At 32.0% G+C, this 13129-nt stretch overlaps 1 long non-coding RNA gene across 12 annotated transcripts; it reads left to right on the forward strand.

Moving 5' to 3' along the window:
• Window positions 1-643: 643 nt before the first annotated feature.
• On the forward strand, window positions 644-11966 carry LOC114422783. 12 transcript variants are annotated; one of them, XR_003668736.1, is made up of 14 exons: window positions 644-1895; window positions 2244-2322; window positions 2515-2619; window positions 2721-2828; window positions 2915-3145; window positions 3269-3451; window positions 3643-3682; window positions 3829-3905; window positions 4032-4219; window positions 4441-4539; window positions 5394-5479; window positions 6074-6299; window positions 6797-6850; window positions 11702-11966. It is a non-coding gene; the product is annotated as an uncharacterized LOC114422783 (long non-coding RNA). The 12 variants fall into 12 exon arrangements; XR_003668745.1 differs by lacking the exon at window positions 6074-6299; XR_003668735.1 differs by lacking the exon at window positions 11702-11966 and having other exon boundaries at window positions 6797-6966.
• Window positions 11967-13129: the final 1163 nt, after the last annotated feature.

Raw genomic sequence — 13129 nt, forward strand, 5'->3', positions numbered from 1 at the left:
GAGAAATAACAGCTTGATTTCGAACACTCCACCATCATCACGAAAATTAATCATAATTTTTTTAGAAATATTTTAGCAGTAAAGTACAATTTGATAGAATTTATCCTTGGCAAAAAAAAGAGAAAATGTTATGAGTATCTAAAGAAATTATACAATAGAGGAACACAAAGAGTCCACTTCCCTTATGGTAAATTCCTCCTTTCTTAATTCATCAATTAGAAAAATTCCCAATTTTTAAGATCTCACTCAACAGAGGAACACATCAATTTCACAACAATTTCGTATCATGACACCAATTGATCCGTCAAACACAATCAATTCGCGATTTAAAACATAAAAACAAAATTACATTTCATAAACAACTCAAAATAACCCAAAAATTAATCATTTAGGAATCCCTGCATATGTTCATTCTAATCAAGCATGAGTAACTCGTCCACTACTACAAAACGTCTTTACTACAACTCGCTAACAACATCGGTTGATAGAACACCGTCCTTGAAAATAATGGGATGGTAGTATCGTAATTAAGTTGTAATTTTAAGGACAATCTTTAAAAAGACCGTCGTAGTGCTCCTCTGTACAAAGACAGTTTTATCCCACTGTCTTTGAATGATTATATTTTTATCATTTTTTTCTCTATCTATCTCTCTTATCTATCGGTGGCAGCAGAGACCTTTCATTTTTGTGACCTTTCATTTTGGCAGCAGAGAATAATTGATTTCATTCTGCTTCAAGAACTCCTCAAGGAGGCGTTTAGCTCTTTCAGGATCAGAACTCTCGCATTCAATCTCATAGACTGTTACAAAATCAAAACTGGTTTCACCCACCTCCAATTTCAAACCCTTCCAATCCTTTTTTAGCTCCAAATTCCTCTTGCACCCTCTTCAAAATCCTAGACTCCATTGACCCCAACTTTGTCGGCTCCGCCAACCATTCACGTCCTCCTCCACGCTCCACCATATTTTCCCATTCCCAAAATTCCTCATTCTCCCTTTCCTGTCTGAACCCTCGATCACTCTTACACGCTCCTATATTCACTCCTCCACCGTCGCTCTCTCGAACAACCACAACACCATCTTCATCACATGGTCAATTTTGTTCTTTCTAATTATCTCTCTTCCTTTTTTCGTTTATCTAATTTGTTCTCACGCACCAATAACTAAATCCACGAATTTCTAGTTTTTTTGTTGAATTTTGTTGCATCGGAATTTTTGAGCTGGTTTCATATTTGATCTATTCATTTAACTTGAACGATGACTTTTTTAATTTTTTGAAAAGGAATTAATCGTGGCATTTTCAGATTTGATTTAGGTGTTTCGATTGAGTTTTTCCCAAATTGATAGCTTAATATGATAGTTATATTGCGGATTTCAGTTTACAACAGCTTGTGATGCGTGATGTGTTTGATCTGCAGAGAAATCAGTTTTGTGATCTGACATGTGGATTGATTCAATTTTTATTTATTGATTTATTTATTTATTTTTATTTTATGATGCTGAGCATGTGGATTTAACTTCTTTTATGTGATAATTATGCGTGGAATTTTCAAATAAGGCATATATTCTTGTTTTGTTTTTGTTTTTGGTTGCATATATTCTTATTCTTATATTAGATTTATTTTGGTGATGTTTCTTATATGAAATTTATTAATGAGTAAATATGATTTTATTTTGGGATTTAAGTGATGACAAATATAACGAGACTTTTTATTTTTTATTGATGTTTACTTATTTTGGACGATACTGGGTTTGTTGAGTGATTGTGCTAAATTTTATCAAGAACTAATGATGTTGTTAGTAATCCATTGTTGTTTTCGGGATGGGAGGAGGCTAAAAGATATTTGGATGTGGATGCTTACGTTCAAGGATGTTGTTTTTGGGATTGTTGTGGAGGTAATTAGCTTTTGATTTTTAATCCATTGTTGTTGCCATTATTGATTGGGGACTATTGCACATTTATGCCATGTCTTGTTAAGTTTTACTATTTTCTGAAATAGGAAAACTAATTTTAAAAGTTAATCTAATATAGTTTAAGAAGCAATCCTATGAGATAATGAGGAAATAGGAAAACTAATTTTAAAAGTTAATCTAATATATTTTAAGAAGCAATCAAGATATTATTGGTTATTTTCATATATTAGAAGAAAATAATTCCTATTCCTTAAATTCCTTCTAAAAAGATTTTTTTTTCTCTTTCTCTAAATCTTGCCCTCTAAATTGAATATATTGGTTAATTTGTAGGGAACCTTTGTTGAGGGAATAAAGGAAGAGGTTGTACTCTCCCCTACGCATGCTCTGTCCCTTATAGCTGCCGGAGAAGGTAAATATGCTAGCTAATGCTGAATTATTATATAATGTGTAACAACCTCTAAATTTTATGTTTTTTAATTTTTTATATATTAATTTATCAATTTACAGGATGCACTGATGTTCTTATGGTGTGTAACATTCCCATTCTCAAATTTTGTTAAGTGAAGTAATTAAATTTCTTTATCTTGTTTCTGCACTGCAGGTAATTGCTAAATTAACAGATGGAAAGGAAACTCATATTCCTTATCGAGATTCAAAGCTCACTCGATTGTTACAATCATCCCTTAGTGGCCATGGACGAATTTCTGTTAGTGCAATTTCTCTTTGAATTTTCTGCTTGTTGTAATTTGTAAAAAATTGCATGGCTAACTAATGTTTGAAAATGACACTATGGTTTGGTTGTTGAAGCTCATTTGCACAGTTACTCTTGCTTATAGCAGTAGTGAAGAGACACACAACACATTAAAATTTGCACACCGAAGTAAGCATGTTGAAATTAAAGCTTTTCTTAATAAGGTTAGTTTATGTGAAATGCTGAGAATGATAACCACCTCGCATAATGATTTCATGATTGTAACTTTTAGCTGATTCCCTTGTTCTAGATTATGGATGAGAAATCTCTGATCAAGAAGTATCAGAAGGAAATTTCTGAGTTAAAGCAGGAGTTGCAGCAGTTGAAGCGTGGCATGGTTGAGAATCCCAATATGGCCACATCTTCACAAGAAGATCTGATTACTTTGAAGCTTCAGGGTTGTGCTGATGCATATATCTTGGATTATCTAATAAGTGTCACTGTACTTGGTGGGAGACTTTATAATATGCCAGAATAAAATGTTGTGTCTTGAATCTTAACCCAATTATATTTACTTTCCTCACTGCATTTCAAAACTGATATCTTTATTTGGTATGGTGTTCCTTCACTTCCCCATAATAAGCATTTCTTCATTATGTAATAGCTTGAAGCTGTGCAATCCAAATTGAAGTCAAGATTGCAAGAGGAGGAACAAGCTAAAGCAACATTGATGAGAAGAATTCAACGACTAACCAAATTAATCTTAGTTTCTACAAAGAATGCAATGTCATCAAGCATTGCAGAAAGGCCCAGTCATAGACGAAGGCATTCTTTTGGGGAAGATGAGGTGTGTTTTTCATAAGGGTACTCTAGTATGTGCAACAATCAATTATATGCTTTGGAATTTGATTTTTTAATGTCCCGACTTTTAATTAATGTGTTGTTTTTAGATACAAATTTCCAATTTCTTCGAATGGCCAATAAAATTGTAAATACTATTTGTGAGAATGACAAATGTTTGTCTTTCTTTGAATGCAGCTAGCATATTTACCAGATAGAATAAGTTCAGTAATTAGGGGTAATTTATTCTCTCCATTTTTTGTGAAATTTTATTTAATGTTAGCAACATAAGTTTTTCTTAAATTTATGAAAAACCATAATCAAATTCTGCTCTTGCTTGTTAAGATAGTTCACGATAAATTAACTCCAGTTAATCTTAACCAGCTTTGTTGAGGATCGGCTAGCTACCTTAAAAAATGTCATCAAAGAGCCTGAGTTAGACCAATGGAATTTGTATCTAGGTAGTTCTCTGTACATGTTTATGATTTCTGCACCATCCCTCATTTTGTCCTAATTCCCATGTTGTCATTATTGTGTTTGTTTCCCTAATGTTTAGTATAATTGATAAAGTTGATTGTTTGGATCAGGTAATTGGGGTTACAACACCCAGAAAAAAAAAAAAAAAAGAGGAAGCTGTTGCTATCCCCATAATTCATGTTCTTGAGCTCTTCAACTTCAGCAAGAAGTTGAAATAGAGGAAATGAAAATTGGTGAAATTCTTGGGAAGTGTCTGACAAATTTCTTACCAATGTTCATAGTCAAAAGGTTCCTTTAGGTATAAGTACATCTGCAAAATCAACTATTTGTAGAACCAAGTAGTATATTCTGCCTCTCATTCTCTCATAAGCTGAAAATTTTGAAAACTAAATATCGTTAAAATATGGTCCATAAAGGGTGATATATTTAGTTTTATGGTTGTTGCACTGATGTTATCTAACTATGATTTATACTACTGTTTATGTATTTTGCTAACTCTGTCCAATATACCAATTACAGTGATAACATGGACGCTACCAGTAACAACCATTGTTCTTGTAGTTTCTTGTAAAATTCTTGTGTGGAACATGATGCCTCATCCACATGGACAGACCCATGGTATGTTAGTTATAATTATTATTTATTTTTAAATTTTTTTATGCCCAAGTTTTAATCAACTTTTTTTCCTGTGTGGATGTTTAGGGTGTAGTTGACGTTCTTTATAAATACCCTATTCCCGATTGTAATATTTGGTTCATCAAGTTTTTTACATTTATTATTTTCTCTAGTAAATAAATAAAAGTCAAAGCATGATACTTAAATAAATAAATATGAAATATTTATTTAAAGTAAAGCCAAACCTTGAGCTATGCATGTGTTACAAGCACAAAGGACTAAACGAGCAGGTTCACCTTTTAAAAATGGGTCAAGTCACCAGTTCATACAATTTAGAGAAGTGAATTATTAGAAAATTCGCATAATTTAGCTTAAAAATATCTTTTGAAATAAATGAGTGTTTAGCATTTATGGATGATTAGGGTCAAGTCACCAAGGTGGCTGTGGCAACAGCATATGCATGTGGATCCAATTTCTATTGACTACTCTTGTAGTCTATCTACCACTCTACACTTCCACTTTCCCCCCTTTTTATTCAGAACACTATGCATTTCTTTCTTATTTTAATAAATCCATAGGTTTAGGATTAAAGTAAATCTTTTATTCTAGCTACTTCACATCACATCCCCTACTAAAAGTATATCTGAGCTATTATTTTTCACATTTCGGTTTTTCTATCGTTTCTTTCTAATATTAATTTCCAATACTTTGGAATCCAAGGGGCTTCAAAGTTTGACCTTACGGAACATTTTTATTTTTTTTCTTGCTTTTTTTTATTTAAAAAATTGATGCCAAATTTTCTTGGATAGATTTTGAAGTAGCATTTCTAACTCTAATATTTACCCACCATTTCACAGGATACTGTGAACTCAATTGTTACTGACATACTCCAATGGCCTCATAGGATTGTGGTTCCACTTGGTGGCATTCCTATTGATACCAGGTAAATATCAAATATTAATCTTCTGGGCGTTTTTGCCTTTGTTTTTATTCTTTCTGATTGCAGATAAAAACATGACTAGATATGTTGCTACATCCTTTTAACAAAATTTTACATTTGAGTTTGAAATTTGTGTAACAAACAAAACATCAATATAGCCTTATCCCATGAGGTTGACTACCATTGGGTTTGGTTAAAAAATCAAATTCCCAAGGATACTTTTCCATGATATTCTTTTTAATTTAATAATTTTCTCCAATGTCCTTCTTAGTCTCAATACCTTTTAATAAGGCTACAAACCTTGTGATCTACTCTCCTCACTGGTAGTTTTAGTATCCCTTCTTTGCATATCTCCAAACCACATTGCCATGTATACAATCATTATATATCTCATGTCCTTTCTTGTTTATTCACATATTCATGTTAACATTCTCATTTCCACTACTTGTATTTTTTTTATCCTGTTCTTTCTTTAAAGCCCAACATTCACTACCATAGGGTTAAAAAAGAAAAAACTGGGAATGTCAATTTCAATGTTAATGCTCAATTATGTTTACAGTCAAACTACATAACCAACATCTTTTTTTTTTCTTGTAGTGAACGGGAGCTTAAACCCCAGGGAAAACTTGCACTGACTGTAGTGAAAGCAACCACTTTAAAGTATATGGAAATGATTGGAAAATCAGATCCTAATGTAGTTGTCCATATTCAACCATTATTTAAGTATAAAACCAATGTTCTTGATAACAACCTGAATCCTTTTTGGAATGAGAAATTTGAGTTGATTGCAGAAGACAAGGAGACCCAATCACTCATTCTTGAGGTTTCCCTACTAATACTTTGCCTCCTTTTTATGCTGCTTTCTTCTACCTCCTTTTGTGGGATATGTTGTGACATTTTTTTTTCATAAATATGTGCCCTTCAATTATGCTAATTACTTTTTGAAGAATTTGAATTTTTTATTTTCATATGTTTAATATATATAAAGATGAAAATCTGGTTAATTGATGATTGCCTGCTTGTGATTTTGATATTAGTGTAAGATGATTAAAAGCATATTAAATCTTCGCAAGTATGATTACTTTTTTTTTCACAGCTCGAATGATTTTAGTCTCCTAATTCTAATTCTAGACCATTCTCTTTTTGAAACTAGATTTTCCTTGCAACACTAAGACAGTCGTTAGCTAAGACCCGTATTAGAAAGTTAGACTTTTCTACGACGATCGTCTTATAACCGTCGACCGTCGTAGAAAGTTTGACTTTTCTATTTTGCTAGCTATAACGATAGTTACAAACCGTTGTTAAATGTCTTTTTTGCAGTAGTGATCCCTTACCTCGAGGTAGTCGCTCAAGTGTTATCCATTAACAATGATGGTATTTCTGGTGCTCTCTATAACTCCTCTTCTGGTTGTTCTATTATGGTTATTTAGAGTCAAAGAAAAAGGAACAAAATATTTTATAGAATTGCTTTGGGGTTTAAAGTTTCTTTATATAGTGAAAGTTCTAATGACCTAATCTTATTTTTATTATTTATTTATTCAAAAGAAAACCAAAGTCTTACAATTGATAATGTAGAAGGCAAAAAAGGAATGATGAATTGATGATGACTATAGTAAAACATAAACCTTGTCTAGTTTAATTACCTTTCCAATACCATGAATAATATGTTCTGTGACGATTGAAACAACGAGCAACACAAAACACACAATAACAACAACAGCCCATGTTGGTGTTTCCTCCAGAGGTTGTTCATAAACTTGGGTTTTCCGCAACACTAAACCAACAACATTTCTTCATTGTTGCTCTTCTTTTTCTGCGACTAAAATAGATCAGGGGTTAATAACTATGTTGTTACCTTTTAGGAGTGGACTCCTTCATATACATATTTTAAAAGAAATAAAGAACATGGTTTGAAAGTTATAAAAACAAAGAAAAAAAAGGAAAATGTAATCATCCTCAAACACAAAATGAAAATGATATGAAGGAGAAAGAACAACAAAAAATGAGAATGAGGGGAAGGAAAGGGTGGGTGGGTCTGAGAATGTGAATAACGTGGGAGAGTATCCAGTTCTTCATGGTGGTTGTGTGCAGTTTCTTCTCTAGCAGTTGAAGGATGAAATTTAAAAATAAAAAGACAAATGAAACTCAAATTCAAAATGATGCTGTTGAAAATGAATTAGAGCGCCATTGTAGTCTCTATGAAGGCTTCCAATGATGGAGTGGTTTGTCTGTTGCCAAGCTTGGTTTCCTGAAATTTCAAATTTTTTTAAATAGTTTTTTTAACTCTGATGCACAGGTGGTTTGTTTTGTGTGCATTTGATTTTGTTCAACTAGAAGGCTTATTATTTTGTTTGTAGCATGAATCGGTTTTCCTCAAGTAGTCAATTATTTCAAATGTTTTTTTCTTACTCTGATGCACAGGTTGTTCGTTTTGTGTGCATTTTGTTTTGTTCAACCGGAAGGCTTATCATTTTGTTTGTAGCATGAATAAGTTTTCCTCAAATAGTCAATTGTTTCAAATTCTTTTTTTCCTCTCATGCACCGTTTGATGACACGTGTCTTTTTTTATTATTTTAGAAAGTATACTAGTCAGTAACTCGTGCATACACACAGGTCACTTGATTAACCAAACTTCAAAGGTTGATGTTTATGTGAATTCAAAACCCGTGCATAAGTATGGGTCACTTGATAAAGAGAACTTCAAATTAAAATTAAAATTATATAGCAGTTACTCAGTTAGAATCAACTAAGCAAATGTCTCTTTAACAACATGATCTCATTCTAATTCTTCCCTGGTGAATCCTATAGCTAAAGGTTGATGTTTATGTGAATTTAAAACCCGTGCATAAGTATGGGTTACTTGATAAAGGAAACTTCAAATTAAAATTAAAATTATATAGCAGTTAGTCAGTTAGAATCAACTAAGCAAATGTCTCTTTAACAACATGATCTCATTCTAATTCTTCCCTGGTCAATTCCCATAGCTAGCAGCAAAGGTTGTTTAGCACAATATAATGAATATCATCCCTACAAGGATAAAGAAGGACAATTTATCAAAATCGTGTCCACAATATAATGAATATCATCACGAATGAAAAAATTATTATAGATGTAGATATACATCAACATCTTCATATTAGAAAATAGAATACTAAAATTAGTATTCAATATCAGGAAAAAAAACAGCTTCTAACACCTAGAATTCAGTCACTATTACTTAACTTGGCACCCCTAACATACTAAAATTTAAAATCATGCAGAGGTACTTGTTCCCTTGAATCACTGGCTGACTTATATATTGTCTCTAATGTGCTAACCATGTCAATTAGAGTAATATGCAATGAATATTTAATGGATCTCCAAGAGTTTTAGCAACAAAATTTAAAAATTAGTTACCTTACTTAATGGTATGGTTATATGGCAGAATTTTGGTGTTCAAAATTATTATATTAGATTAGATGAGCAAATATTTAGTTTTGATTTCTCAAATATCATTTCTCTTTTCAAATAGAAATTAAATCCATAAAATGTATTTGTATTAGTTTTTAATTTGTGAATTATGGGTTGGGTGAACTTGCCTTGTAACCTCTTTGTGCCATAGTGACAACAAAAATAGTGAGATAGCCATTGGTGAGTCCCAAGAAGGAGGTGCCAACAACATTGCATTGAATAGATGCTATGAAATTAATTTCAATATATACATAAGAAAATACAATTAGGGTACTACAAACCTACCTATTTGAAGCTATTCTTCTTTTCTTTCCTTACAAAGAAGTTGAACGACAAAAGCAGTCCAAGATTATATAAAAAATGGCCTAACTTAATGACAAAATTCAAAATTAGATAATCTCAATTATTAGGAGACATGACATTCTAGAGTCTAGAAAAGATGAAAAGCAAATGCATCAGAGCATGTGCACTCAGAATGCTTTTATCCAATAAGCACACTACCCTGTCAATGGTATCATAATTAGATATCACCAACTGAAACTCGGCAAGAATCAAGTTTAAATTAAATGCTTAAAAAATATAAAGCAAAAAATTAAGATGAGTAGAATTTAAATAATGCAAGAAAAAATGGTGGACAACTAAATTGAATTAAAGCTAGCAGCAAAGAGTAAGTATGAGAGAAGGTTAAAGCCTCAATTGCTGGAGAAATTGCACCATCAGATCCTCCAATTTCCTAAAACATGACTTAATAATAATAATAATAATAATAATAATAATAATAATAATAATAATAATAATAATAATAATAAAGAACAATAAATACCGAAAATAGGAATGTGTTACTTCCCAATTCTTGACTTGAGAAACCAACAAAAAACACAGGAACTTGAAATCCACTTCAGATTTACGACAGGAAATCTTCTCTGCTTCAAGCAATGTTGCCTCTTTTGACTCAATCATTTCAAAAGCTTTCTTATCTTCTTCTAGTGATTAAACTAAAGAATGAAACTTACAACCTCAAAAATCAAAAGGATAGATCAAAATAAAAATTAAAAAAGTGATTAAACCACGTACCTGTTGGCAAGACCATTGACAACCACTTCATTCATTACGAAAGACAACATTCCTTTTTCGTCATCAAAAAGTCATGTCTAACAATGCAAAAGTTCTCAAAAACTTTGACAAAGATCTGACAATGCCATGGATCAATCTTATTCTGTTGAGTTTTTCGTCTTTCCCCTCTCCCCTTATCCAAAGCACTCTGCCATCATCAGATCATGCTCTCTTTTCCTCCTCCTTTTGCCCTGGAAGATAAGCTTTACACACATAAACGTATGAGCTTTTTGTGTTTTACTTAACAGTTTTCCTGACAATAATATTTTCCACAATATGTATTTGCATTATTAGCATCTACTGATGTAATTTTACTTCAAAGCATCTCTAGCTGTGAACTACATAATTGAGATCCAAATGATCCAACCCAGGAGAAAATGGCAAGAGAAGTTTTGATAGAAATATTTGTGAGAAAGACGGAATATCCAGAGATGTCTTTTTTTATTGCAGAAGTCTGGTTGTATTCAACTATGAAGAGAATGTGTTAAAGCACCAGGACATTAATGTATTTCTCGATTGAAGTAGGATGGAAACATTCCATATATGAGATTCATTCTTCATCCTGCAAATATAAACAAAATGTATAGTAATTTTTTAACTGTTTTAAGAAAAGTGGTAAATTTGGATGTTTGCCAAATCATAAATCACAACATTGCTTGATGTGCTTACTATTTTGCTACCATAAAAATGTACAATGTTGAAATGTTCAGCTTGTTAGAAGTTTTGCATCCTGAAAAGGGAAAAAAAAGGAATTATAAGAAGGTTATGGCATTTGAATAGTGCAAAAAGAAAAAGAAATCATGGTCATTATTAAACTGAACTCAGACTATTGTAGTTGACTTTCACTTCTGAAATTTATTTGACTTACATAAATATATATACTTTAGTATTTCCTTTAAAGTGGTAAAGATCAATGACCTTACCCATCAGACGTCATTCTTCCTTCAAACTTTCCAAGTTCTTTTGATTTCAAAATCTCTTGCCAGAACTCATTCCATACAATGAAGCATGTACCGCTAAGGTGCTTAAACTTCAGTTTTGAATGTTTGTTGCTGAGAGGTTTGAGGGTAGATTGTCACGTATGCACTGTGATAACCTGTGTCCTAGAGGATCATGACCATCAAACACGCCACAAAAGATTATGTCTTTTTTTCCAATGAAGCCCCGATAATGTATCATATTAAGCATTAGCCCAAGCCATGAATTTCATTCTCTAAGAATCACTATGTTTTATTAAAAAACATAAGATAAAGTCACTGTTCAATCATGAAGTTAAAGATGACTATCAAAGCTAGTAACATAGAGATAAAGCTTCACCATCTTAAGGCTCATGCTGTTACATAATATGGCTATTGAAGAAGAATCCAAACTTAATAAATCATCTTAATATTTGGTTTGAAGAAAAAATATTTTAAATTATGACATGACAAATTATTGGACTAAGCTATGGCATAAAATATTTAGGATATTGGAAGGAGATGATTGTCCATTTCCAAACTGTGGAAGAGGAAATAACCAAGGACATGGAAACATGTAAAATGGATTTTGAGTTCGATTATCATTTATAAGGTTATTTTGCTTGTGATGTGATTCAGACTCAGAAGAACATGAAACATTAGCATTAGGTGGAATTACGATGGAATTAAATGATGTATTTTGTAGATGAACTGGATTAGAAGACTGAAGGATGGAATGCCAAAATATTTGTGGAACTGGAAAATGGTTATAAAGGAACCATGGACCATTACCGGATGAAGGTGTTATCTCAGCCACAGATGACACAGGCTCAACATGAGTTTTCTCCACTTCAGTGTTTGTTGACTTGGCTATCTGCAAATGGAAGATAATGTTGATTTAGTTGTATTGATATACTTTCTTTGCAAACAAAAGTTATATTATGCTTACAGATTTCTACCACAGCAAAACATCTTACCTGTGTCTTCAAGTTCTTATTTGTAGTCTCCAAAGACTCATACTCTTTCAAAGCCAATTCTTTCTCCTTTTTGTCAGAAATGCCACAAAATGAGATATCGTGAATGATCAGGTAAACATCAAACGAGATTAAATAAATTGAGAAATTATAAATATCTTAAATAGATGTTTCATACAAATAAGTGCAACAAAATAAAGAGGAAGTGGAAAAGGAAAATGTTAATAAGATATCAAATAAGAGATAGTACCATACCCTTTTTAGGTTTTCATTCTCTGCCACCAAAGTGGCAGCTTTTCTAGTTAACTCCTCACACAGAGCCTGAAACATTTTTATATATACAGACATAAAAAGGGGCTAAAAAATTCAATGAGAGATCAATCAACCAGAACAAATAGACAGCTCAAAAAGAATCAAAGTTTTTTTTTCATAATAGTTCTTTTTAAATATCAGGTTTATTTTAAATTTATCATTCACATAAGTAATATGGGATTGAAATCTGCAATAACCTTTACTTATAATTCATAATTTAACTATAGATTCAAGAGCCCTTTGGTCGAGCTAAAAATATGTTGCTATACAAAATAATATAGAAATGGAACTCCTAATTTGAAAGTTTTGCTTCAAAGATCTTGCCAATAAAAATGATAGATTTGATATTTTATTGGCATAACATGTATTGCCAGTTAATATTATTAATTCTAAAAAATTAGCAGAATGTGAATGAGAAGTCTAAAGGAGAAAGAAAGAAACGAAACACAGGACTGGATAAAAAAATAGTATTGTAAAGTGCAAAGGAATAGAGGTTAACAAAATTTCCGTTCTGCCTGCCTAACTCTCAGGACAATCAAAATAGGGCTTGTTATAGTTATCATGCACTATTAAGAACATGCTTAATCCTCTATCCTGCTACAGGGTGCTATTGACTATTTGTCAACTTCTGTATTTTGGGACACGAAGGAGGAGTCAAGTTGTTTATAACCAAATTTTTGTTCTGACTGCCTAGCTCTTAATACAATTAAAATAGGCTTATAGTTATGATGCACTATGAAAAACATGCTTAACCATGTTAGCTTCGGGTAGAAAACCACATGCAAACAGTTGGCTATTTGAGGCCACACATGGTTATTGAAGAAATAATAAAAGAGTTTGCTTGATGC

The sequence above is a fragment of the Glycine soja genome, chromosome 8, assembly GCF_004193775.1.
Source record: "Glycine soja cultivar W05 chromosome 8, ASM419377v2, whole genome shotgun sequence".
Taxonomy (NCBI): Eukaryota; Viridiplantae; Streptophyta; class Magnoliopsida; order Fabales; family Fabaceae; genus Glycine; species Glycine soja.